The sequence below is a fragment of the Lepus europaeus genome, unplaced genomic scaffold (genome assembly GCF_033115175.1).
Source record: "Lepus europaeus isolate LE1 unplaced genomic scaffold, mLepTim1.pri SCAFFOLD_3_1, whole genome shotgun sequence".
In the NCBI taxonomy this organism is placed as follows: Eukaryota; Metazoa; Chordata; class Mammalia; order Lagomorpha; family Leporidae; genus Lepus; species Lepus europaeus.
The window spans coordinates 5102122-5126926 of NW_026909276.1; the positions used below are offsets into that span (position 1 = coordinate 5102122).

Here is a 24805-nt window from a genome sequence, read left to right on the forward strand (position 1 = left end):
GGGGTTTCCAATCATCAGTTATCATTTTCCTTGTATCTGTTACTATTATTATTTACTTATTTGAGAGGCAGAGTTTTAGACAGAGAGAAGAGAGAGGGAGCTCCTCCATCATCTAGTCCATTTCCCAAATGGCCACAATGGCCAGAGCTGGGCCAATCCCAAGCCAGAAGCCAGGATCTCCTCTGGGTCTCCCATGTGAGTGCAGAGGCCCATGCATCTGAGCCATCTTCCACTGCTTTTACAGGCCATTATCAGGGAGCTGGATTAGAGGTAGAGCAACCAGGACACCAACCAGTGCCCATATGAGTACCACAGGAAGAGGATTAGCTTCCTATACCATAGTGCCAGTCCCATCTCCTTGTCTCTTAATCCAGTCTATCTGCTAAATGGGAAACAGAATATTTCCAATTTAATGTCATCTCAACAGTCATTCAAAATATTGTCATGTAACATTTTTTTATTGTTACATGCCTTTTAAATCTATAGCCAGGGGGCTAGCATTGTGGCATAGTGGGTAAAGAAACTGCCTGTGACACCAGCATCTCTTATGGGTGCTGGTTCAAGACCTAGCTGCTCCAATTCCAATTCATCTCCCTGATAATATGCCTGGAAATACAGTGGAGGATGGCCCATATGCTTGGGCCCCTGTACCCATGTGAGGGATCTGAAAGAAACTCCTGACTCCTGATTCCAGCCAGAGCATTGTGGCCATTTGAGGCATGAAACAGTGGAAAGAAGATCTCTTGCTCTCTTTCTCTCTCTCTCTCTCTCTTTTTTCTCTGTGTAACTCTGACTTTCAAATAAATAAATAATTCTTTTAAAAAATCTTAAATCCACAGAAAAAAGTAAATAAAATTACTCTTCATATATTATATGTATTTTAAAAATATGGATAAGAGGAGCCAGCAGATCTAGTAGTTACATGCCTGAATCCTACATTACAGTGCATAAGTTTATATCTTCATCCAGAACCATACTCCAGTTTCCTGTTACTGCAGACCCTGGAAAGCAAGGGTGATGGTTCAACTAACTGGGTTCCTGTCACACATTTAGGAAACCTATATAGAGTTCTTGACCCCACCTTAAGTATTGACACAATCTTGACCATTGCAGATATTTGGGAGTGGACCAGTGACAGGGAGCTTTAAGCCTAATAGTTGATTTTATTCTGCAGCCAATCTTTTACAACTACCTTGATACACAGAAATCTTTTCAAAACCAGACCATTCTGAAATATTTAGTTTGCATGCTCACACACTGATGCTTAATGTGATGACCAAATATCTAATTTGGTCACAGTAGTCTGGATAACAAAGGTTACATGTTGGGGTATGCAAATGAAAGGAACAAAGGACATGGGGTCTCTTCCTCCACAAAGTGTGCACAGACTAACCAGGTGTGGTTTCTTTACTGATAAGGATTATAACAGCCTATTGTAGAGCACGTGCATGTGTTCATAGAACTAAGGTTTCTCTGAAACATATTTAGCAAGATACACTAGATAAACATTGTGAGAGTCCTGAATCCACACTGGTCTGAGGTGTCTCCCCCACTCTTTCTTGGCATCAGAAAGCAAAAACCCAGAGGTGCTGTGCTTATGGGGAGCCTCATCATTCCCACAAATCAGGCCTGAGAGACTTTCTGTGCCTCACTGTTCCCGCAACTGCCCCTAGTTATAAATCAGGCAGACATCCCGTGCCTCCTGGTATCAAGTATCTTCTCCAGCTGCTCCAGCCCACATCCCACATCCCTTTGTTTGGCTTCTCCAACTTATCTCCCACCTCCCTTTGTACAAGTTCCCTATAAAACCCCAGCCCTACACCTGAGCCCAGAGCACCTCTCCCTCTGAGGATACTCCTGGCAGTTCTTCGCCCTAAAACTTTTTCTTTGCTCAGCATGGTCTTGGTTGTAGTTCTCAGTCATGGTTACAAACCCTAACAAGCATGTCTGAGAAAGCAGCTGCGTGTTCTTGTGAAGCCTACATTCTCACAAGGGCTCAATGCTCTTCTTGTTAGTAGGTCATAAGCTATCCTTAATCATTATCTGAGGTCACATGCTGTGTACTAGGAAGAAAATGTCTTCACTAAGAGTGCTCTGGCAGAAATCTTATTCTCCACAGTCACACTTTATCATCTTTACAAACCTGCCTGGGAACAACCAGGTTGACCAGATCTGAGTCCACTGTGTGTGTGAATGAACGTGACTTTTTGCTTCATATCTAATGCTGTTCCTCTATTTTGGATTGCATATATGTTTGTGTGCTTATGCTTTGATTCATAGTAATTCCTCATGTTAAACTGTAAATAAAATAAATGAAATGTTGAAAGAGAAAAAAAGAATTTATCCAATTGTTCCTATACATCCAATAATTTTTTAAGTTTAAATTGGTGAACACAAATGAATAACTCCATCTTGCTCTTCTATCCAACACTCTCATTTCTCCCTCACTCAATGTTGCTCAACCTCCCCCAGTACCTTTAACACTGATTCAGCTCACTGCAGGAGTATCTGTCTCCCCACTGCATTGTGAACTTCTGCCTTCACTCAACTCTATCTTCTGTGTTCACCACTCACTTAAATTCACTTCGATCACTCCAATGGTTAATGAGGGAATTATTTCCTTAGCAATTTCATGACATAGAAGAGAAAAATCAGTCTTTCATGTTTTTTCACTGTAGGAAAATTCTTCATGGAGAAAGAAATGTTAATGTATATGTTGGAAAAATATTATTGATCATCCTCTGGCCTGATACACTTGGACAGAGGTCCTACAAAAATAAAACTAGAACTATATTTATTGGATGCATTTCAAAGTCTCAGCCTAAGATGAGAGGCTGCCCATTTTCTTACAAAGGAGGATCCATTCATAGGACTGAACTGCAGTTGCAACATCATAAACTCAGCAGAGACTGGTGTATCTTCCTGTATTCTCACCCAAAGAGAGTGTGATAACTAAGAAGACCAAACTGGAGAGAAAGGAGACAAGATTGCAGTCTTCCCAACATTCCTAGATAACACCAGTCATGAATCTCCACTCTTGGGAATAGCCTGCCATCAGCCCTACTCACAAGCACCTGAAGAGTGATCAAAGACCAACAGAGGGAGCCCTTTTCTTATCCAGGGTCAGGTAGAAGAGGGCTTGAGTACTGTATCTCACAAGGGCAGGTGTCATTCTAAGGTAAGTGACATATACATGTGTCTACACACACACACCAGATCTCTAGGATTTTTTTTATCTAAAAATTCCATTTCTATTGAATAGCATATCCTTCTACCATCCATAACCACTCTTCTACTTTATGTTTCTAGTATTCTGGCTATTTTATTTATTTTAAAGATTTATTTTATTTATTTGAAACACAGAGTTACAGAGAGTGGTAGAGCCAGAGAGAGAGGTCTTTCATCCACTGGTTCACTCCCCAAAATGCCAAGATAACCAGAGCTGAGCCAATCTGAAGCCAGGAGCCAGGAGTTTCTTCCAGGCTTCCCACTCAGGTGCAGGGGCCCAAGGTCTTGGACCATCTTCTCCTGTTTTCCCAGGCCATAGCAGAGTTCTGGATCAGAAGTGGAGCAGCCAGTACTAGAACCAGCAACCATATGGGATGCTGGCACTGTAGGCAGTAGCTTAAACCCACTGCCCCACAGTGCAGGTCCCTCTGACTACTTTATTTATTTCATATGATTAGAATCTTGCAGTATTTTTCCTTTGGGGATGATATTTGTGGGTAATTTCATTTAGTCAAATATATTCAAGGTTCATCCATGTCATAGGATTTCCTTTTCTTCTGTGCCTGCATAACTTTTCACTGAGTACAGGCCACACTAGAAATCTTGGCTACAGTGAATTATGCTGTGGTGAATAATATTTATACTTTGCTTATACTGAACTTTCAATACTTTTAGATGTATACTCAGAAATGAGAGTATCAGATAACATAAAAATTCCATTTTTAATTTAATTAAGACACACTGTTTTCTGTGCTGATTGTGCCATTTTACGTTACAACAAACAATGCACATGAGGCTGAAAATCTTTGTATCTTCACCAACACAATTGGGTGTTCCATTTTTTTAAAGAACAGGAGCAGGAGATCTTTTTTTTTATTAAACTTTTATTTAATGAATATAAATTTCCAAAGTACAGCTTATGGGTTACAATGGCTTCCCCCCTCCCATAACTTCCCTCCCGCCCGCAACCCTCCCCTTTCCCGCTCCCTTTCCCCTTCCATTCATGTAAAGATTCATTTTCAATTCTCTTTGTATACAGAAGATCAGTTTAGTATATATTAGGTAACGATTTCAACATTTTGCCCATATAGCAACATAAAGTGAAAAAACTACCATTGGATTACTAATTATAGCATTAAATAGCAATGTACAGGACATTAATGACAGAGATCCTACATAATTTTTTTTTCAAATTAATTAATTTTCTATGCCATTTCCATTTTAACACCAGGTTGTTTTTTCTTTTTCATTTCCAATTCTCTTTATATACAGAAGATCACTTCAGTATATAATTAGTAAAGACCTCATCAGTTTGTGCCCACACAGAAACACAAAGTATAAAAATACTGTTTCAGTACTAGTTATAGCATCACTTGGCTTTAGACGACACATTAGGGACAGATCCCACATGGGGTGTAAGTACACAGTGACTCCTGTTGCTGACTTAACAATTTGACACTCTTGTTTATGGCGTCAGTAATCTCCCTAGGCTCTAGTCATGAGTTGCCAGGGCTATGGAAGCCTTTAGAGTGGGCTGACTTTGATCTTATTCCGATAGGGTCATAGTCAAAGTGGAAGTTCTCTCCTCCCTTCGGAGAATGGTACCTCCTTCTTTGATGGCCCTGTTCTTTCCACTGGGATCTCACTCACAGAGATCATTCATTTAGGTCTTTTTTTTTCCATGATATCTTGGCTTTCCATGCCTGCTATACTCTCATGGGCACTTCAGCCAGATCTGAATGCCTTGAGGGCTGATTCTGAGGCCAGAGTGTTGTTCAGGACATCTGCCATCCTATGAGTCTGCTGTGTATCCCACTTCCCATGTTGGATCTTTCTCTCCGTTTTTGATTCTATCAGTTAGTATAAGCAGATACTTGTCTTGTTTGTGTGATCTCTTTGACTCTTAGACCTATCAGAGCTATCAATTGTGAGCTGAAATTGATCACTTGGACTAGTGCGATGGCATTGGTACATGCCATCTTGATGAAATTGTGTTGGAATCCCCTGGCACATTTCTAACTCCACCATTTGCGGCCAGTCCGATTGAGCACGTTCCAAATTGTTCATCTCCTCCCTCTCTTTTTCCACTCTTAGATTTAACAGGGATCACTTTTCAGTTAAAATTTAAACACCTAAGAATAATTGTGTGTTAATTACTGAGTTCAACCAATAGTACTAGAACAACAACAACAACAACAAATACTAAAAAGGATAAAGTATTACATTGTACATCTAAAGTCAGGACAGGAGCTGATCAGTTCATTGTTGCTTATAGTGTCCATTTCACTTAACAGGTTTCCCCTTTGGCGCTCAGTTGTCACCGATCAGGGAAAACAAATGATATTTTTCTCTTTGGGACTGGCTTAATTCACTCAGCAGGATGTTTTCCAGATTGCTCCATCTTGTTGCAAATGACTGGGTTTCGTTGTTTCTTACTGCTGTATAGTATTCTATGGAGTACATGTCCCATAATTTCTTTATCCAGTCTACTGTTGATGGGCATTTGGGTTGGTTCCAGGTCTTAGCTATTGTGAATTGAGCTGCAAGAAACATTAATGTGCAGATGGCCTTTTTATTAGCCAAATAAATTTCCTTTGGGTAAATTCCAAGGAGTGGGATGGCTGGGTTGTATGGTAGGGTTATGTTCAGGTTTCTGAGGAATCTCCAGACAGACTTCCATAGTGGCTTAACCAGTTTGCATTCCCACCAACAGTGGGTTAGTGTCCCTTTTTCCCCACATCCTCTCCAGCATCTGTTGTTGGTAGATTTCTGAATGTGAGCCATTCTCACCGGGGTGAGATGGAACCTCATTGTGGTTTTGATTTGCATTTCTCTGATTGCTAGTGATCTTGAACATTTTTTCATGTGTCTGTTGGCCATTTGGATTTCCTCTTTCGAAAAATGTCTATTGAGGTCCTTGGCCCATTTTTAAGTGGGTTGTTTGTTCTGTTGTTGTGGATTTTCTTGATTTCTTTGTAGATTCTGGTTATCAACCCTTTATCTGTAGTATAGTTTGCGAATATTTTTTCCCATTCTGTTGGTTGCCTCTTCACTTTCCTGACTGTTTCTTTTGAAGTACAGAAACTTCTCAATTTGATGAAATCCCAAATGTTAATTTTGGTTTTGACTGCCTGTGCTGTTGGAGTATTTTCCAGGAAGTCTTTGCCTGTGCCTATATCTTGCAGGGTTTCTCCAATGCTCTCTAATAATTTGATGGTTTCGGGTTGTAGATTTAAGTCTTTAATCCATGTTGAGTGAATTTTTGTGTAAGGTGATAGGTATGGGTCTTGCTTCAAGCTTCTGCACGTGGAAATCCAATTTTCCCAGCACCATTTATTGAATAGACTGTCCTTATTCCAGGGATTAGATTTGGATCTTTGGTCAAATATAAGTTGGCTGTAGATGTTTGGATTGATTTCTGGTGTTTCTCTTCTGTTCCATTGGTCTATCCATCTGTTTCTGTACCAGTACCATGCTCTTTTGATAACAACTGCCCTGTAGTATGTCCTAACATCAGGTATTGTGATGCCTCCGGCTTTGTTTTTGTTGTACAGGATTGCTTTGGCTATTCGAGGTCTTCTGTGTCTCCATATGAATTTCAGCATCATTTTTTCCAGATCTGAGAAGAAGGTCTTCGGGATCTTGATGGGTATTGCATTGAATGTATAAATTGCTTTTGGGAGAATAGACATTTTGATGATATTGATTCTTCCAATCCATGAGCATGGAAGATTTCTCCATTTTTTGGTATCCTCTTCTATTTCTTTCTGTAAGGTTTTGTAGTTTTCATCGTAGAGATCTTTAACGTCTTTGGTTAAGTTTATTCCAAGGGATTTGATTGTTTTTGTAGCTATTGTGAATGGGATTGATTTTAGAAGTTCTTCCTTAGCCATGGCAATGCCTGTGTATACAAAGGCTGTTGATTTTTGTGCATTGATTTTATATCCAGGAGCAGGAGATCTTATTGGCCATTTTCAGGCCATGGTTATGAAAATATCTTTGCATGTGCACTCAAAGTGATGCAGCATTGGGTTTCATTGTCAGTGTGGTGCAATTGCTCCTCACCCAGGGAGAAGTATACGACTCTGTTAAGTACATTTTCAACTTCATGAAATGGTTCTTTTTTAAAAATAAGATTTATTTATTGGCCGGCGCCGCTGCTCACTAGGCTAATCCTCCACCTTGCGGTGCCGGCACACCGGGTTCTAGTCCCGGTCAGGGCACCGATCCTGTCCTGGTTGCCCCTCTTCCAGGCCAGCTCTCTGCTGTGGCCAGGGAGTGCAGTGGAGGATGGCCCAAGTCCTTGGGCCCTGCACCCCATGGGAGACCAGGAGAAGCACCTGGCTCCTGCCATCGGATCAGCGCGGTGCGCCAGCCGCAGCGCGCTACCGCAGTGGCCATTGGAGGGTGAACCGACGGCAAAGGAAGACCTTTCTCTCTGTCTCTCTCTCTCTCACTGTCCACTCTGCTTGTCAAAAAAAATAAGATTTATTTATTTATTTATTTGAAAGTCAGAGTTACAAGAGAAAGGAGAAGCAGAGAGGGAGAGAGAGGTCTTCCATCTGACGGTTCACTCCCCAATTGGTCCCAATGGCTGGAGCTGCACTGATCCAAAGCCATGAGACAGGAACTTCTTCCAGTTCTCCCATGTGGGTGTGGGGGCCCAAGGACTTTGGCCATCTTCTAATGCTTTCCCAGGCCATAGCAGAGAACTGGATTGGAAGTGGAGCAGCCAGGACTTGACCCAACATCCATATGGGATGCCAGCACTTCAGGCCAGGGTGTTAACCCACTGTGCCACAGCGCTGGCCCCTGTGCAATGGTTCTAAAGGTAGGTCTGGTGGTATCATAACCCCATCTGGCTAACAATACTGTTTCTGTTCCAGGTAACTTTCTGTTAGCAAGGTCAAACACAGATTTTTGTCTGAACATTTCTCTAGCTTAGGGTTCACATAAAAGATGAGCACAATCACATCATTCTTCTTCCCATCCTGTCTGCCATGACCTAGAGTGTAAACCTAACAGGCTGACCCATATTTTAACTCTTCCAATAAATTGTTCCTATATGGGACAGAACACCCTACATGAGGCTCCAAAAAACACACACAAAAGGGGAAGTAGTGTTGCAATGCCCAAGTGGGATCAGAATGGTGGCCTTGCCTAGAGTTTCCTGCCCAAATGTCCAAGGTATCAATAATGAGAGCTGAGCCAATATCTGCAGAATTTCTTGAGTCTGGGCCCCTGGAAAGTCATGACAGAGCAGAACAGATGGCTTTCTCCAGTGGGTCTTCAGCATAGAAAGCTTGAGTTCCAGGTCCTATTGTAGAGTTTCATCAAAAAATTGATTTCATTTTTTTTGGCATCCACTTTCATGGGATTCCTCAGCAGAAAAGACCTCTCCAAAGTTTCATCCTCCTTCTGCCTCATGCCATGTCCATAATCACACACATGTATGCCACATAGCCTAATCCAAAAAACTCAGGGAGTACCTGGATACAATTAAGACCCAGCTTTGCAGAGACAGAACTGAGTTCCAAGAGGGTTCCCTCTACCCTCTCAGTTATATGACCCTGAAAAATCACTGTACCTCCTAAAAACTCTGTAGCCTGAGCAATGGCAAGTAGAATGGCAGTTACTTGGAGTTAGGGATGTTGGAATTATAAGAATGTTTCATTCATTGGGTAGAGAATTTCAGTCTCATAAGGAAAAACAGTTCTGAATATTGGTCACACAGCACTTTGCTTATACTCAACACTACTCAACATACACTTAGAAATGCTTAAATGAGAGAGCGGCAAGATGGCGGAATAGGCAGGGAGCACACGATTAGTCTGGGGGAGAGACAGTTTAATATAAGTGGAGATACTGCAGGGTCAAGGAAGAGTAGGGGATGAAACAGCAGAGGAAACAGTTCCGGAACTAGTGATTCACAGTGGACCTGCGTGGAGAGTGTGGGAGCCCAAGTTCGGGACACCAGCGGCAGACTCAACACACCAGCGCTGGAACGCGAGGTGAGCCGAACATCAATAGCCCGAGACACCAGCGGGCAAGCGGAAAGAGGAGGCTAGAGGGAACGAGGCTTGAAACTCCGTGGGGAAAAATTCACCAGCCTAACTAGAAGAGAGATAGGAAAAAAATTTAAAAAAGTGACCGATACAGACACAAGTTTCTCTCTCTCCGCTCACCTCTCAAAGGCGAGCAAGACAGAGCAGGTGCCATTTTGGACATACGTCATAAGCAGGGTGACCTCAGGTCTGCACCAGCCCTGAACCTAGCAGAAAAACCTGACTCTGGGGGGAGGGGTGAAATAACAGGAGATTAGCATCTAACTTGGCAACCCAGTGGGAGACTGCAGGAGAATTGGAGCCCACACTGAGGGCAGCACAGATTCCCTGTGTGGTCCTTGGGAAAGAGCTTGGGATCTCTGGCTCCTGTGGGTATATCATTTGCCTGCTAACTACCTCCAATTACGTTCAGCTGTGCGGAATTACTTCCCTTTTGAATCAAAAAAAGAAAGAGAGATTTACCACACCTAACCTGGGAGTGTCATCTTTGACACACCCTCAGCCCTGAGGAACCAAACACAGCTCTCAGTCCACACTCATCTCAAGCCTCTAAGGCTCCACTAAAAGCAGACAGTCCACTTAATATAGAGCCATAGTGTAACAAGAAAAAACACCACAGTGAAGAAACCAAATATCTTCAACATGCCAAACAACAAACGCAAAAACCAAGCTAACAAGAACAAGGAAGACACTATGAAGCCCCCAAATGAAAAAGACACCCCAATTCAAGATTATGAAGATGATGAGATCGAAGAAATGCAAGAAGCAGATCTCAAAAAATTGATAAGAACATTAAGAAGTTCTCAAAAACAAATTCTTGAACTACAGAAATCCTTCATGGACAAGATAGAAAATCTCACTCATGAAAATGAAATATTAAGGAGGAATCAAAATGAAATGAAACAACTAGTGGAACAAGAAACTGTGTTAGTGACGAGAAATCATAATGAAATGAAGAATTCAATAGATCAAATGACAAACACATTAGAGAGCCTTAAAAACAGAATGGGCGAAGCAGAAGAGCGAATATCAGACTTAGAAGACAGAGAACAGGAAAGGAAACAGGCAAACCAAAGAAAAGAAGAAGAAATTAGAAATCTAAAAAATATTGTCAGGAATCTACAGGATACTATTAAAAAAACCAACATTCTGTTCTAGGAGTTCCTGAAGGCATGGAAAGGGAGAAAGGTTTAGAAGGCATTTTCAGTGACATACTAGCAGAACATTTCCCAGGTTTGGAGAAGGACAGAGGCATCTTAGTACAGGAAGCTTATAGAACCCCTAATAAACATGACCAAAAGAAATCCTCACCACGACATGTTGTAATCAAACTCACCACAGTGAAGCATAAAGAAAAGATCCTAAAATATGCAAGAGAGAAACGCCAGATTACTCTCAGAGGATCTACAATTAACTCACAGCTGACTTCTCTTCAGAAACCCTACAAGCTAGAAGGGAATGGTGAGACATAGCCCAGGTACTAAGAGAGAAAAACTGCCAGCCCAGAATACTATATCCTGCAAAGCTCTCATTTGTGAATGAAGGTGAAATTAAGACTTTTCATAGCAAACAGAAACTGAAAGAATTTGTTGCCACTCGTCCTGCCCTGCAAAAGATGCTTAAAGATGTGTTACACACAGAAACACAGAAACATGGTCACCAATATGAAAGAAGGTAAAGGAAGGAAACCTCACAGCAAAAGATCACAGGAAGCTCAATTTCTCTTTGACATAGAATTAAACTCTGATGCTCTGTTAAAGCAATGTGTTAAAGTAATCTATTATGTTCTCTTGATGTCTGTTAAATTCTAATTGTTCAAAAACAGCTGAATTTGATATGTTTATAATTTTAAACATGGCGACTTAAAGTCTTTTGTCATCCATAATTATATATGATGTGCTGCTCATAAAAGTAAGCGTTATTGGTCCTGTGTTTAGCTGTCCTCCTATAGGTTCCTATGGACTTTTTCCAGCCACTTTTATTGTTTTCAGTACTTGGGGATGGCTCTGTAAACAGATGAAGCCAATAATGTATTCACAGTACCAACTGAGAGAAAGTATGGTTAACTGAGGCTACTAAAAACAAAAAGCATTCAAATCAATTGGCAATCTACAAAAAGAGTTAAAGATTTTAAAAGAAGCTATTATTAAAATTGCTATATTGGTCTACTATGCTATGTTATATGTGTGTACACATTGTATGTCCACATGGGGAAATTTTATTAAGAGTTTTATTTTAAATGGCTTATAGCTAAGATTGTCCATAAATTTAAGCTTCTAAAATCAATCAAAAATACATTTTAATTTGTGTGACCTGAATCTGTGTATCATATGTTTTAAACGTGTTGGTAGAAAGAAACTAAAAACATTTTATATGGTTGTGCTTAAGTTTACTGGCTAAACAAACTACACCATGTTAGATATTTATGAGGTGTTTTCAAATACATGATTCTTAAAATTTATAGAAGGCATTGGACCTTCTGGTAAATGTTTTCTTAAGTTGTTATCTAATGGTTGAAACGGTTTGCTAAGTATTCATGTAATATTGCTATTGTCAGCAAGCGATCTAGGACTTGCTCCCTCATTTCTCTATTCTAAGCCCAACTTGTTCTTTCATTTCTCTATTCTCTTCAAGGTAGGAAACTAATTCTATTATGAAGGAATCTGTAGGATGCACAATTTAATCTTTAGACCTTATAAAAGAGATGGCTAACATTTTTCTGTAATAGCATAGCCAAAATAAGAACTTAAGTAATAATCTCATAGCTAGATTCACTTTGCCATCAGCGAAGTATACAGTAAGTAGAAAAAACCTCCCTTTCAGACCAAAGAGAAAGAAAGTTTTAAAGTGAGAATATGATTTTCCTCATGGGCATTGTCTACCTTAGAAAACTACTACAGTGAACTGATCAGCTCCTGTCCTGACTTTAGATGTACAGTGTAATACTTTATCCTTTTTAGTATTTGTTGTTGTTGTTGTTCTAGTACTATTGGTTGAACTCAGTAATTAACACACAATTATCCTTAGGTGTTTAAATTTTAACAGAAAAGTGATCCCTGTTAAATCTAAGAGTGGAAAAAGAGAGGGAGGAGATGAACAATTTGGAACGTGCTCAATCGGACTGGCCGCAAATGGTGTAGTCAGAAATGTGCCAGGGGATTCCAACACAATCCCACCCAGGTGGCATGTACCAATGCCATCGCACTAGTCCAAGTGATCAATATCAGCTCACAATTGATAGCTCTGATAGGTCTAAGAGTCAAAGAGATCACACAAACACGACAAGTAACTGCTAATACTAACTGATAGAATCAAAAAGGGAGAGAAAGATCCAACATGGGAACCGGGATACACAGCAGACTCATAGAATGGCAGATGTCCTAAACAACACTCTGGCCTCAGAATCAGCCCTCAAGGCATTCGGATCTGGCTGAAGAGCCCATGAGAGTATAGCAGGCATGGAAAGCCAAGATATCATGGGAAAAAAAAGACCTAAATGAAAGATCTCTGTGAGTGAGATCCCAGTGGAAAGAACGGGGCCATCAAAGAAGGAGGTACCCTTCTCCGAAGGGAGGAGAGAACCTCCACTTTGACTATGACCCTATCGGAATAAGATCAAAGTCAGCGAACTCTAAAGGCTTCCATAGCCCTGGCAACTCATGACTAGAGCCTAGGGAGATTCCTGACGCCATGAACAGGAGTGTCAAATTGTTAAATCAGCAACAGGAGTCACTGTGTACTTACACCCCATGTGGGATCTGTCCCTAATGTGTCGTCTAAAGCCAAGTGATGCTATAACTAGTGCTGAAACAGTATTTTTATACTATGTGTTTCTGTGTGGGCACAAACTGATGAGGTCTTTACTAATTATATACCGAATTGATCTTCTGTACATAAAGAGAATTGGAAATGAAAAAGAAAAAACAACCTGGTGTTAAAATGGAAATGGCATAGAAAATTAATTAATTTGAAAAAAAATTATGTAGGATCTCTGTCTTTAATGTGCTGTACATTGCTATTTAATGCTATAATTAGTAATCCAATGGTAGTTTATTCACTTTACGTTGCTATGTGGGCACAATGTTGAAATCTTTACCTTATATATAGTAAACTGATCTTCTGTATACAAAGAGAATTGAAAATGAATCTTTACATGAATGGAAGGGGAAAGGGAGCGGGAAAGGGGAGGGTTGCGGGCCGGAGGGAAGTTATGGGAGGGGGGAAGCCATTGTAACCCATAAGCTATACTTTGGAAATTTATATTCATTAAATAAAAGTTTAATAAAAAAATAAAGAGAGATGATGATGTAAGCAATTATGTTTTAGAACCATGTCAAAATTTATTTGCTGTTTAGTATTAATTCATCAGTTTTACTTACCACATCATTAAATTCTAGGATTCTTAAAAAAAGAAAAGAAAAACTACTACAGAACATGGCTGTGACTATAGACTTGTAGTTCAGGCCACCGAAGATTAGAGATGGGACATGGGCACTCTCTTGACTTGCATCCTCTGGTCTGCTTTAACACAAACCAGGAGGAAAAGAAAGCTCAGCATCAGAAACAATGGGTGGCAGGCCTATTAATGGCTGATCTGTACAGTGATCTGCCCTCAAGGAGACCCAACAGGCCAGTCCACTGCAGTGGCTTTCAATGTGGTAAGCCTGGGCTTCAGCAGAAGTCAACTTGTGAAGAGCCCTGGCAGCTCTGCCAAGAGTTGGATCACTGGAAATGGACCTGCCCTGGAGTCGAAGGATGCCCAGGTCAGAGCCACAGATCTTATTGGCTCTAAGCTGAAAAGCCCTTCACTCAGCCCAACTTCCAAAGTGACCACTGCAGCTGAGGGTATGGTCAAGTAGGGTCAGCAACATTGCAGGCAGAACTGTAAATTTCCTGTTAGAGATGCCACCTGCCTTGACCTGGCCAGCTCTCCTCCCAGGCCAGCCAAGTAATGAAAGTCAACAGAGTGCCTTCCCCTAGGAGGTTCACACCTCCCTTAGGATACACCCCATGTGAAGAGATAGATAGGTCTGGGCCTCTTAACTTACAAGGCCTAAAGCCCACCAGATTATTATCAAGCCCCTTCTATCAGGTTCTATTTGCCTCTCAATCAGACAGCACCTTTCTTAGCTCCTCTAATAATGACTCTGTCCTTTGTTCTAGACCCTGTCTAGTGCACTTGGGCCTCATTCCTTTGTAATCATAACCTCTACTCTACCACCAATGGCTCTACTCCCAACCTGTGTGTACTGATGGTCCTCTTCCCCAGTTAATGCTGTATAATTGTTCAGACCTGGTTAACGGCACTCTTAGGATCATTGGTTACTATCCTCACTCTGTCTTTTATGATCTTGTCTAAATATGATCAGAGTCGGTAAACTTGGAAGGCTTCCATAGCCTTGGCAACTCATGACGACAGCCTAGGATGGTTACTGGTGCCATAAACTAGAGTGTCAATTTGTTGGGTCAACAACAGGAGCCACTGTGCAGTTGCTCCTCATGTGGGATCTCTGTCCTTAATGTGCTGTACATTGTGATTTAATGCTATAACTAGTACTCAAACAGTATGTTTCACTTTGTGTTTCTATGTGGGTGCAAACTGTTGAAATCTTTATACTAAATTGATCTTCTGTATATAAAGAGAATTGAAAATGAGAAAAAAAGAAATGCTTAAATGATAAAATTCATCAGCTATATTTTGTTTTGTCAGTACCACACTAAAGTACATTTAAAAAGTGTTCAAATAGAGGATGGGCTATGGCACAGCTCCAGCCTGTGATGCCTACATCTTATATGGCTGCCAGTTTGAGTCTTGGGTGCTCCACTGGGCATCTTACACTTAGGTGCAAGCAGGTGTGCCTTGTTATGAAGATAAAGACTGTTTGTTCACAGCCAGGGCTAAATCCCGGGGCCTGTGCATTTCCTCAAATATGTGCACACTTGAGCCCCAATTCCTCATGTACCAAAAATTCCACAGCAGGAAGAACAAGTATGACCCTTGCCCCTGCAGCAAGAGCTAGTTCTATCCTCACTTAACACTTGCACTGACAGATGGGACGGATCACTCCCTGAAGAAGTCCTGGGACAATGTTCTCAGTAGAAGACATGGTTTTATGCCAGGGAAATGCATCAGAGCTTGAGGATCATACAAATCCAACCTCATTTGTGCATAACAAAATAATCCTTCTGTTGTATTTCCTTGAAGTAGAAGTTTTTATTTTTTTCTTTTTATTCACCATTTTCTACATCTTGAAAATTGATTGATTCTTCTTCATGGCTCTATGCATATTTTGAATTCCTCATTTTGTTCCCATATTATTCTTGATATTCTTGCATTGTTCACCTCTGTACTTTCTTAGGTTGAACAACATGTATACTCAACCTCAGAACACTACAATATATAAAGCAAATGTTGACAGCTCTGAAGGGATAAACGGCAATGGAACAAACAAAATAGGTCAATACTGCACTTTCAAAATAAAAGAGAATAGGTAGGAAATCAATAAAGAGTGGTAGATTTGAACAACACTGTAAATCAAGTTTTCCTAACAGTTACACAGAGAACATTCTACCTGACAGCAGCAGAACATGTGTTTTTCTCAACAGCTGTTAAAAATTCTCCAGGTGGGATTATCTAATTCAGAAAAAAATATGTCAACAATTTTTAGAAAATTGAAGTCATGCCATTGTCTTTCATATCTCCATTGGAATAAAAATAGAGATCTATTCTAGAAAAACTGGAAAAGTCACACATACGTGGATCTCAATTCACACTGTCAAACAGCCATTGGCTTGAAGAAGAAATGAAAAAGAAAATAAAAAAAATATTTCAGTGGGTTCATTTTGAAGTTTTTTTAAAGATTTATTTATTTGTTTGAAAGGCAGAGTTACACAGAGAAAGAAGGAGAGGCAGAGAGGCAGGTTTTCCATCTGCTGGATCATTCCCCAGATGGCCACAATGGCCGAAGCTGAGCCAATCTGGAACCAGGAGCCAGCAGCTTCTTCCGGATTTCCCTCATGGGTCAGGGGCCTGAGAACCTGTGCCATCTTCTGCTGCTTTCTCAGGCCACAGTAGAGAGCTAGATCAGAAGTGGAGCAGCCGGGACTCGAACTGGTATCCATATGGGAAGCCAGCAGTATAGGTGGTGGCTTTACCCACTAAACCACAGTGCCAGCCCCCATTTTAAGTTTTGAGCTGGGATACATATCAACAATCACAATCCTCAAGTCCAGGCTTAGATACAAAGAGAAACCAGGTGGACATGAAAGGTCACCAATAGAAAAGATCTTTGAATACTGAGAACCATGGGGACCTTTAAGCAGAGCAGACAGAAATCTTCTTACTGCCCACAACACATTTAGGAGACCAGGATGCTGATGCTTATGACCAAGTTCAAAGGCAGACTGCAAAGTCATATATATTTTATATAAAATATAAACATTACATAGTCTGCTGAGCTTTATTTTATAAATGGATTGATTATACATGAGCTCCTTCATAACACTTAGTAAATAACTCAGTTTGCTCATTCAGCAATTGTTCTTTACATATCAGGCACTAGACACTCTTCTAAGTATATGGGATGGAGCAGCAAAAAGACACACAATCAGGAAGGCTGCTTTTTAATAGGTCACAGACCAGATATGAGAAAATGAATAAAACACACTGATGCCATAATAAGTGCTATAAAAACATAAGTGTGGGATATAAAAGAGCTGCTTTGAGTACTCTGAACAAATCAATCCATTTCCTGCTAAAGTGTAGTATCTCCAAATGCTTGATCATGATGGAAGATTTTATTTTGCTGAAAGGCAGAGTGACAGGGAAGGAGATTCACATACATGAGGGAGGAGCAAAGAGAGAGAGAGAGAGAGAGAGAGAGAGAGAGAGAGAGAAAGAGAGAGAGAGAGAGAGAGAGAGATTGCCATTCACTGATTCCCTCCCCTAAATGGCTGCAACAGTTGGGCCTGGGCCAGACTGAAGCTAGCAGTCAGGAACCCCATATGGGTCAAGTAATCGAGCCATTATCTGCTAATTCCTACATACAGGTTAGGAGTTTGGATCAGAAAGAACACAGCTAGGATTCAAATTGGCACTCTGATATGGGATGCAGGCATCATAAGTGATAGTTTAATGTGCTGTACCACAATGTCAGTCCCAGCAACTGAATTTTATGTTCATGTTCTTGATGATTATTTCCTATTCCATTTTTGTGTTGAACCTGTGAACTAAACTGCGGTAGAAGGCAGAGAAAAGTTTATTTTTCTGAGAACAAATGTAGGTTTCACTCAGACTTGTTCCTGGAGGCTATTTAACACATCTCAGGTTGTTTCTCTGGTTGACTTTTCTTCTAGATGTTCCAGTGTCTCAGGATCTCTGACATATTAGTCTCCTTGTGCTCTCCTCTCTGGATTGTCTGTTCCAAGCACTCTTGTTTCCTCACCTACTAAAATCCTCCCACTGTCTCTAACTCTCCTCATTGTATAAATGAAGCCATAGGCTTTTGACTTGGTGCAGGAAAAGTGTCACACATGCTACCTTAGTGGCCTCCATGCGATATCACTTATGACTTCCAGCTTTTGCATGACATGGGTAAGCTCCAGTGCAACAAAACAGCCCAACATGGACTGACCCAACAAAGAACCCACAGACAAGTCACACACCATTCAGATGAGATGTGCATATTTGTGGATCAAGACACTAAACATATTGCAAACCCTCAGCAGTGATGTCACTGTTGCATCCCAGAATCATTTCAACAGAAAGATAAGACTCAAGGAGATGTTCTAATTCAAGCTGTTGAAAGCATGTATCTTTCTTAGACAAATACAAAAATTACAGGAATTTCTACTATCCATATCTTTATCCTTCACCAACATTCATCAACTTTTCAAAGCTTGGTTTATACTCTAAAATGCTTAACATCCATTGTAGTGTCATAGTAAATGTTACTATTGTCTGAAATTTTGTGACAGTGGGCATACTTGATGTGAGATTTCTAGTACATCTAAATCTGTATGACAGATTAACATGGTGTCTTTGGAGTGACTGTTTAACTGCTTGTTTCCAAGAAAATAAGCATTCTACATGACATCCATAGTGACCAATAGAAATCTCTGAAAATCAGGGCCAGCACTGTGGTGCAAATATTAGGCCTCAACCTGCAATGCCACCATCTTGTATGAGCATTCATTTGAGTCCTTACTGCTCCTTTTCCAATCCAACACCCTATAAATATATGTTGGAAAGCACCGGAGTCATCACCCAAGTACTTGGGCCCCCTCATCAACATGAAAGACTTTAATGGAGTTCCAGGCTCCTGGATTTGTTCTGGCTCAGCCTCAGCTATTGTGGCCATTTGGAGAGTAGACTAGTAGATGAAAGATCCCATATGGGATGCCAGCACTGCAGGCTGTGGCTTCACTCGCTATGCCACTGTGCTGGCCCCTGGGCCATCTTCTGATGCTTTCCTAGGCACACTAGTATTGAACTGGATCAGAAATGGAGAAGCCAAGACTCAAATTGGCACCCACATGGGATGCTGGCATCACTAGAAGTGGCTTAACCCACTATGCCACAATGGTGCCCCTCCAATATTTTGAGAGTGCTCCTGGGACAGCGAGTATTTGTCAAGGGGTTTTGTATGTGTCAGACTCTACAGTACCTCAACATGTTACAAGTGTCCCTCATATTCTGAAACCTAGTCACTACTCCTCCAAACCTGTTTCCTCTGAGATTCAGTTTCTGAGCAGGAACACTGTTGCCACAAGAGCCCATCCATCCTCCAGGTCACAAGGGATGCTGTGATGACAGCAGCTTTCAGCTAGCAAGGGGTCATAGAAGACTTCAGCACTGGCTGGGAGTGCAAATGAACATTTAAATTTTGTAGAGACCTGGAATCTGGGGCCTGATCCCAGAGGAGAGAAGCAGCCTCTGTACTACTTGGAGGAAACACCACAAGATTTCCCTGCTGGGACCCCCAAGTTACAGAAAGATGCTACTGCTCCCTTTTCTGAACCTCCAAATGACAGGTTTGTCAGCTGCAGTCTCCTAAGCCTTCCTGTGGCTTCCATAACCCACGTGAGTTATGGAAGATCCAACAATTCACTGGATTTGGAGTTTTACTGCACATCACTATTGCTCCCTAGAAAGTCCAATTGACACATTTCAGTAATTTCTCATTGTGGAACACTTGAAGCAAGTTTACTCATCAGTGTAATATATAAACCCACTGAGAGTGGTTCTGAATTGGAGTGCTGAGGAGCCATTGATGTTTAGCCCTACCCAAAAGGTAAAGATGAACCCTGGGATGTATGTCATTTATGTGTGTGTTTACCTGTTCAAATATCCCCAAGATATCAAGCATTACAGTTATCAAAAATATATCTTGGGTCCACTGCCTGCAGTGATGACATCCTATATAGGCACTGCTTCATGTACTAACTGCTACACTTCTTTCTCTTTTTTTAAAAGATTTATTTACTTATTTGAAAGGCAGAGCTACAGAGAGGGAGAAACAGAGAGAAAAAGAGGTCTTTCTTCCATTGATTCACTCTCCAGATGGCTGCAACAGATAGAGCTGAGCTGATCAGAAGCCAGGACCTAGGAACTTTCTCCAGATCTCTCACTCAAGTGTAGCTGCCTGATGACTTGGGCGATCTTCTACTGCTTTCCCAGTCAGAGCAGGATCAGAAGTGGAGCAGCCAGGACTCAAACTGGCATCCATATGGGATGCTGGCACTGTAGGTGGTGGCTTTACCTCCTACAACACAGCAGCAGCCCCTTCTGCACTTCTGATCTAGTTCCCTGCTAATAAGCCTGAGAATGGGGATCCAGTGGATGTGACATAGAGGACCTACAGGGAGCCCACCGCGTGGAAAACCAACCACGGGAGACGAGCCGAGCGGCGGGAGACGAGCCAAAGAATCTCGCCAGCGTGGGAACCAATGGAGGAGGGTAAGACAAAAACCTCAGAAAGCCGAGACAATGTGTGTGTGGGGGGAACAGAGGCCTCTCCCTTCACTCACCAAGCAAAACAAAGAGCACCGCGATTTTACATATGTAAAGCGCAGCCAAACTCAGTAACTTTAGCAAAACGTGAGAACACATTGAGGGCTGCATAAACTCTTCGTGTGGTCCCAGGGGTAGATCAAATGAATACTCACAGAGGCCAGATTTCAACTACCCTCAACTCCACGCCCAACTGAGTCAAAAGAGAGAGAGAGAGAGAGAGAGAGAGAGAGAGAGAGAGAGAGAGCATTCCAGCAAGGAGCAAGGGAGTGAGCACTCTGGGAGAGTTGCTCTTTGCACAGCCTTAAACCTGAAGAATCAAGCGTAGCTCTCTGGCCACAATCATCACAGCCCCTAAGGATCCAACAAAGCAGACAGCTAACTTACAGGCATAGTATAACGAGAAAAAAAACACCACAGCAAACAAACAAACAAACAAACAAAAACACCATAAATTATCTCCAACATGCCAAAAAACAAACATAGAAGCCGAGGTAACAAGAGCAAGGAAGACACTATGACGCCCCAAAATGAGAAAGACACACCAATGCAAGATTATGAAGATGAAGAGATAGAGGAAATGCAAGCAGATCTCAAAAAATTGATAAGAACATAAGAAGTTCTCAAAAACAAATTCTTAAACTACGGAAATCCTTAAAGGACAAGATAGAAAATCTCTCCCGTGAAAATGAAATGTTAAGGAGGAATCAAAATAAAATGAAACAACTAGTAGAACATGAAACTGAGATAGTGACAAAAAACCACAATGAAATGAAGAACTCAATAGATCAAATGACAAACACATTAGAGAGCCTTATAAACAGAATGGGTGAAGCAGAAGAGAGAATATCGGAATTAGAAGACAGAGAACAGGAAAGGAAACAGGCAAATTAAAGAAAAGAAGAAGAAATCAGAAATCTAAAAAATACTGTCAGGAATCTACAGGATACTATTAAAAAACCCAACTTTCAGGTTCTAGGAGTTCCTGAAGGCATGGAAAGGGAGAAAGGATTAGAAGGCATTTTCAGTGAGATACTAGCAGAAAATTTCCCAGGTTTGGAGAAGGACAGAGACATCCTAGTACAGGAAGCTCATAGAACCCCTAATAAACATGACCAAAAGAGATCCTCACCACGACACGTCGTAATCAAACTCACCGCAGTGAAACACAAAGAAAAGATCCTAAAATGTGCAAGAGAGAAACACCAGATTACTCTCAGAGGATCTCCCATTAGACTTACAGCTGAATTCTCATCAGAAACCCTACAAGCTAGAAGGGAATGGCGAGATATAGCCCAGGTACTAAGAGAGAAAAAACTGCCAGCCCAGAATATTATATCCTGCAAAGCTCTCATTTGTGAATGAAGGTGAAATAAAGACCTTTCACAGCAAACAAAAATTGAAAGAATTTACGCCACTCATCCAGCCCTGCAAAAGATGCTTAAAGATGTGTTACATACAGAAACACAGAAACACGGTCACCAATATGAAAGAAGGTAAAGGAAGGAAACCTCACAGCAAAAGATCACAGGAATCTCAAACCAGATACTAGAAAATATCTTTGGCAAATGGCAGGGCAAAGTTACTCCTTATCAATAGTCACATTGAATGTTAATGGCTTGAACTGTCCAGTTAAAAGACAACGATTGGCTGATTGGGTTAAGGAACAAAACCCATCTTTTTGCTGCTTCCAAGAAACTCATCTGTCCAACAATGATCCATACAGGCTGAAAGTGAAAGGCTGGAAAAAGATATACCATGCCAACAGAAATGAAAAAAGAGCGGGCGTAGCCATCTTAATATCGGACAACATAAACTTTACCACAAAAACTGTCAGTAGAGACAAAGAGGGGCACTATTTAATGATTAAGGGATCCATTCAACAGGAAGATATAACAATTATCAATGTATATGCACCTAATCACAGGGCACCAGTTTATTTAAAAGACTTGTTAAGGGACTTAAAGGGAGACTTAGACCCCAATACAATAGTACTGGGGGAATTCAATACTCCACTCTCAGAGATAGACAGATCAACAGGACAGAAGATCAACAAGGAGACAGTAGATTTAAATGACACTATAGCCCAAATGGATCTAACAGATATCTACAGAACATTTCATCCTATATCTAAGGTCTTTACATTCTTCTCAGCAGTATATGAAACCTTCTCTAGGATTGACCACATACTAGGCCATAAAGCAACTCTCAGCAAATTCAAAAGAATTAGATTCATAGCATGCAGCTTCTCCGACCTCAAAGGAATGAAATTGGAAATTAGCAACTAGGGAATCCCCAGAGCACGTGTAAACACATGGAGATTGAACAACATGCTCCTGAATGAACAATGGGTCATAGAAGAAATTAAAAGAGAAATCAAAAATTTTCTGGAAGTAAATGAGGATAACAGCACAACATACCAAGACCTATGGGGTACAACAAAAGCAGTGTTAAGAGGAAAGTTTATATCAATAGGTGCCTACATCAAGAAATTCGAAAGGCACCAAATAGATGAGCTTTCAAGTCATCTCAAGGATCTAGAATATCTGCAGCAAACCAAACCCAAACCCAGTAGAAGAAGGGAAATAATTAAAATCAAAGAAGAAATCAACAGGATTGAATCCAAAAAAACATTACAAAAAATCAGCCAAACAAGGAGCTGGTTTTTTGAAAAAATAAACAAAATTGACACCCCATTGGCCCAACTAACTAAAAAAAGAAGAGAAAAGACCCAAATCAATAGGATCAGAGATGAAAAAGGAAACATAACAACAGACACTACAGAAATAAAAAGAATCATCAGCATCACCTTAATTCCTAAGCCGGAAAAAGATGCAGCATTGAAAGAGAATTACAGACCAATATCCCTGATGAACATAGATGCAAAAATACTCAATAAAATTCTGGCCAATAGAATGCAACAACACATCAGAAAGATCATCCTCCCAGACCAAGTGGGATTTATCCCTGGAATGCAAGGATGGATCAACGTCCACAAAACAATCAACGTAATACACTACATTAACAGACTGCAGAAGAAAAACCATATGATTCTCTCAATAGACACAGAGAAAGCATTTGATAAAATACAACACCCTTTCATGATGAAAACTCTAAGCAAACTGGGTATGGAAGGAACATTCCTCAATACAATCAAAGCACTATATAAAAAACCAACGGCCAAAAACCTATTGAATGGGGAAAAGTTGGAAGCATTTCCGCTGAGATCTGGTACCAGACAGGGATGCCCACTCTCACCACTGCTATTCAATATAGTTCTGGAAGATTTGGCCAGAGCTATTAGGCAAGAAAAAGAAATTAAAGGGATACAAATCAGGAAGGAAGAACTCAAACTATCCCTCTTTGCAGATGATATGATTCTTTATTTAGGGGACCCAAAGAACTCTACTAAGAGACTACTGGAACTCATCGAAGAGTTTGGTAAAGTAGCAGGATATAAAATCAATGCACAAAAATCAATAGCCTTTGTATACACAGGCAATGCCACGGCTGAGGAAGAACTGCTAAGATCAATCCCATTCACAATAGCTACAAAAACAATCAAATACCTTGGAATAAACTTAACCAAAGACGTTAAAGATCTCTACGATGAAAACCACAAAACCTTAAAGAAAGAAATAGAAGAGGATACCAAAAAATGGAGAAATCTTCCATGCTCATGGATTGGAAGAATCAACATCATCAAAATGTCTATTCTCCCAAAAGCAATTTATACATTCAATGCAATACCAATCAAGATACCAAAGACATTCTTCTCAGATCTGGAAAAAATGATGCTGAAATTCACATGGAGACACAGAAGACCTCGAATAGCCAAAGCAACTTTGTACAACAAAAACAAAGCCGGAGGCATCACAATACCAGATTTCAGGGCATACTACAGGGTAGTTGTTATCAAAACAGCATGGTACTGATACAGAAACAGATGGATAGACCAATGGAACAGAATAGAAACACCAGAAATCAATCCAAACATCTATAGCCAACTTATATTTGATCAAAGATCCAAAACTAATCCCTGGAATAAGGACAGTCTATACAATAAATGGTGCTGGGAAAATTGGATTTCCATGTGCAGAAGCTTGAAGCAAGACCCCTACCTTTCACCTTACACAAAAATTCACTCAACGTGGATTAAAGACTTAAATCTACGACCAGAAACCATCAAATTATTAGAGAGCATTGGAGAAACCCTGCAAGATATAGGTACAGGCAAAGACTTCTTGGAAAAGACCCCAGGAGCACAGGCAGTCAAAACCAAAATTAACATTTGGGATTGCATCAAATTGAGAAGTTTCTGTACTTCAAAAGAAACAGTCAGGAAAGTGAAGAGGCAACTGACAGAATGGGAAAAAATATTTGCAAACTATACTACAGATAAAGGATTGATAACCAGAATCTACAAAGAAATCAAGAAAATCCACAACAACAGAACAAACAACCCACTCAAGAGAAGGGCCAAGGACCTCAATAGACATTT

General features: G+C 40.7%; 1 pseudogene; it reads left to right on the forward strand.

Annotated features, from left to right (window-relative positions):
- LOC133755049 (zinc finger protein OZF-like) overlaps positions 1-24805 on the forward strand; it is a 190659-nt pseudogene that overhangs the window by 2554 nt on the left and 163300 nt on the right.